Below are 4,147 nucleotides of genomic sequence, written 5' to 3'. Positions count from 1 at the left end.
ATTGCAGAAGAATTTGGCAAGCGGTTTTATCCAGCCAACCAAGGCGCCAGGAGGAGCCCCCAGTCTTCTCTGTAAATAAGAAGGACACCCCAGAGAAAAGGCTTATTGTGGACTACAGGAAGACCAACCAACTCATGATTCCCAGCCGGTACCCCTTGCCACGTATTGGGGATCTGCTAGAGAGGTTGAGATCAGTGAAAATTTTCACCAAACTGGACCTGGGGGGGGGCCTACAATCTGATACGTGTGAGGCAAGGCAACGAGGGGAAGACGGCCTTCAATACCAGGTATGGGACTTTTGAGTACCTACTGATGCCATTTGGGCTGCAGTCGGGCACTGCCACCTTCCAGGCCTTCATCAACAATATTTTGGCAGGCTTGCTGGACTGTAATGTGCTAGCTTACCTCAACGATATTTTGATCTACTAGGAGAGCCCTGGCGAGCACGTGCAACACATAAAGGAGGTGTTGCGGCGACTGCGGGTGCACAGGCTCTACGTGTGAGAGAAGTAGAGTTTTTGGGATATAGAGTGTCGCCTGGCGGAGTATACATGGATCCTGCGAGGGTGAAGGCGGTGTTGGAGTGGCAGAATCCCAAGACGAAGAAGAATCTGCAGAGGTTCTTGGGCTTCACTAAGTATTACCAGAGGTTCGTGCCCAACTACTCACAACTCACTGCACCCCTCACGAATTGCTTGAAGGGTAAGAAGCCGTTTGCCTGGACAGAGGAGGCGCAGTGCGCATTCGAGAGGCTCAAGGAGATGTTCGCAGCAGAGGAGTATCTGAACCATGTAGATCCATATTGACTGATGGTCTTGGACGGCTTGTCAGTACCTGCATAGGAGAGCATCGCTCCCGTATTACTAACCAAATTATGGAGGCACCTTTGGTGGATCAATTTGTGAAGCATAACCATTCTGATACAGACTTACTCTATACAGTCCTAAAACACGGTACAGTGGTACCTCGGGTTAAGTACTTAATTCGTTCTGGAGGTCCGTTCTTAACCTGAAACTGTTCTTAACCTGAAGCACCACTTTAGCTAATGGGGCCACCTGCTGCTGCCGTGCCGCCGGAGCACGATTTTTGTTCTTATCCTGAAGCAAAGTTCTTAACCCGAGGTACTATTTCTGGGTTAGCGGAGTCTGTAACCTGAAGCGTATGTAACCCGAGGTACCACTGTATAAGGAGGGATTATGTCAAACTGTTACATCAGGAAGAAGCTAGGTTGATTTTCCTATTTAAATCCCTATATCCGGGGGGATTAAACAATGAATTAGACCTAAATTGTTTTGTTTAATTTGCATGTCAATGTGGCTGTTGTCTGTAGTTTCATTTCTGTATATTGGATGCTGTACCTTTAAATTTTATGTTATTTCATTCACCTGCTAGTGGTCTTTATAATGCAACCATGTCTTAGCTAACAGTGTCAGCCTATTACACTGATTAGTGAAAGCTGAACCATATGTATCCTGTGTAACCTTTTGGATGTTTTACTTGGTAATGTATCTCTTATTGTGTAATAACCATTTATAGAATATTTAGGTATATCATCTCATTTATTGTATTTGCATGTAATTGATTCTATTTGGTATTATTATCAGCTGAGGAAACAGTCACTGATTGAAACAGTCGGTTATCCTGGAAGGACTGTCCTATTGCTGTGTCTGGAGCACCAACATTATTCAGCTTACTCTCTGCAAATACTGCATAAGACACTTACCTTGGAAGGCATGTTGCCTCAAGCTTTAGCGATTTTTTGTGACATTATACTAGCCTAAAATCCCGCATTTTGGGACATTTTCTTAACTCACATTAGTTAGTGTCACCATGTATATATTGTAAGTTATCTGATTGTAAATTAAGACATAATTCAATAGTGATATAAAAGTATTGTAATTATATTATTAGCCTACCATGTTGCTTTTGGACTGTCAGATTGTTCTGTTTGCAACACAGGGGTTCTTTTTTATTAGCATACTGATGGTACCTTGCCCCAAACCTCCTAATGACGACTCCCACATGGCTTCATGTAGATATCAAATAGCACAAGAGATAAGATAGTCCCCCTGTAGCACCCCATAACATGGCCGCAAGAGGGCCAAAACACACTCTCCTAATCCTACCTTCTGGACTTGATCCTGAAAGTAGAATTGGAAGCACTGTAATACACACAGTGCCCTCAATTGCCATTCCATGTCATTTGCCACAGGGTTGGTGCTCCGCAGCTCTTTCTCATATTTTGAATTACTATGACTTTATTGAATTGTATTAATCATTTTGATGAATTTGTTGTTTTTTGATTTATTTATATGCTATTGTGTTTGATAGTATAGTAACTACAATGATTGTTTTTTAATGCTATTGTAATTACTGTGAGTTGCTTTGAACTCAACATTTATTGTTGGAAAAGTGGAATATAAATATTATATCAAATCAATTCCCCAGAGCCAGTCCAGGAGGATACCATGGTTGATGGTATCAAAAGTTGATGAGTGATCAAAAAGCAGGAGCAAGGTTACACTCACCCTGTCCCTCTGAAGATGTAATCCATCAGGTTGACCAAGGACAACACAGTTCCGTAGCCAAGCATGAACCCAGATTGGAATGGATCTAAATAATCTGTGTCCTCCAATAATGTTTACAGCTCTGCACCACAGCCCTCTCCACCACTTTTCCTCCAAAATGGGTATTTGCAGCCACCCCCTCAAGCAGTGAAGAGTTAATCACACTCTGGACCAGGGATCAGGGATGCTGTTGAGAAGCAGGGTGGTTAGTAGACTCTGGCCCAACACCAGGTGCAGACCATCCATCTAAGTCAGGCTTTACCAAACTTGGGTCTTCAGCTGTTTTTGGACTACAATTCCCACCATCTCTGACCACTGGTCCTGTTAGCTAGGGATGATGGACCCTGATAGATTCAGTCAGGCCTTGCAGGACCCTGCTCCCTCTGGTGGCTCATTGGGTGAGCTTGTTGAGAACGCACCTAGACGCCTTCTGTGACCCTGCAGAAACTGAGCCCCCTGGTTCACTGAGGAGCTCTGGAAAATGAAGTGGGACCTCAGACAGCTAGAGTGAGTATGGCGGGGTGCCCGCAACAGAGCGTCAAGAACATCCTATAGAACGCTTATGAAAGCCTATGAGATGGCAGTGAAGGCTGCTAAGAAGTCTTACTTCTCAGCCTCCATTGCATCCACTAGCTCTTGCCCAGCGCAACTTTTTAGTATAAACGTCCCTAGAGGGACGGCCAAATTTAAATATGAATTCGACACACAGCTGTGAGGCATTTGCAACCTTTTTCACGGAGAAAGTCTTGTTGCTCTGCCGTGACCTCCCTGCCAACTTGTACAATAACGGAACTGGATCCCCCTCGACTGTCTTCGGGTCCAGTATTGAACCACTTCGACTGGATACTCACAGCCGATGTGGACAGACTCCTCCAAGCTGCAAAGCCCACCACTTGCCCTGTTGACCCTGTGAGGAGAACCTGAGCTTACAGGGTTAAACAGCTCAGAGTGTACGTCCTGCCTACTGTGGGGCGGGGAGAGACTCTGCGTCACTTCCGAGAGTCTCAGTCCTTTGTTCTATTCTGCTTTCGCTTTTACGTGGAGCAGACGTGTCTCACGATGCTGCGTGCTGTGTTAGACAATGGATAGCTTTGCTGTAAATAAACTGCTTTTAGTTTCTTAGTATCTCTGTGTGAGACTGCTTTGTGCACACTGAAGCACGGAAGACAGCAGCTTTCTCTGGACGCTGCTAAACTCTGCTTTTGCTCAGAGCTTTGGAATGCAGAGGCCTGGCGCAGCATTGGAAGCGGGCCGGACGCCAGGCTTATCTGGGCAATAAATCAACTCTACAGACCCGTGCCCATCCTGGTTGATTAGAGTGTGTCCACATGAGGTGTGGGCCCCCCTGGGTGACATCATTAATTTGTCCTGTGGAGTGTGGTGGTTAAGGGTTAACCTCCTGAATGTCCTGTATCTGGGAAGGAGCTTTGGAACGGAAGCTGTTAAGTTCTTTGTCTGTGAAAGTTAGTTTCACTTTGCTCCGAGAGCGAGAGAGAGCAAGATGTGATCAAGTTCCAATGGAACTGTTTGTTGTTTTTGCTTGTAAATAAACACTGTTAGAGATAGAAGAACAGTGTCTG

The sequence above is a fragment of the Podarcis erhardii genome, assembly GCF_964252035.2.
Source record: "Podarcis erhardii genome assembly, chromosome: W".
Lineage (NCBI taxonomy): Eukaryota > Metazoa > Chordata > Lepidosauria > Squamata > Lacertidae > Podarcis > Podarcis erhardii.
The sequence above is the reverse complement of the archived record's forward strand: the minus strand, read 5'-3'. Positions refer to the sequence as shown.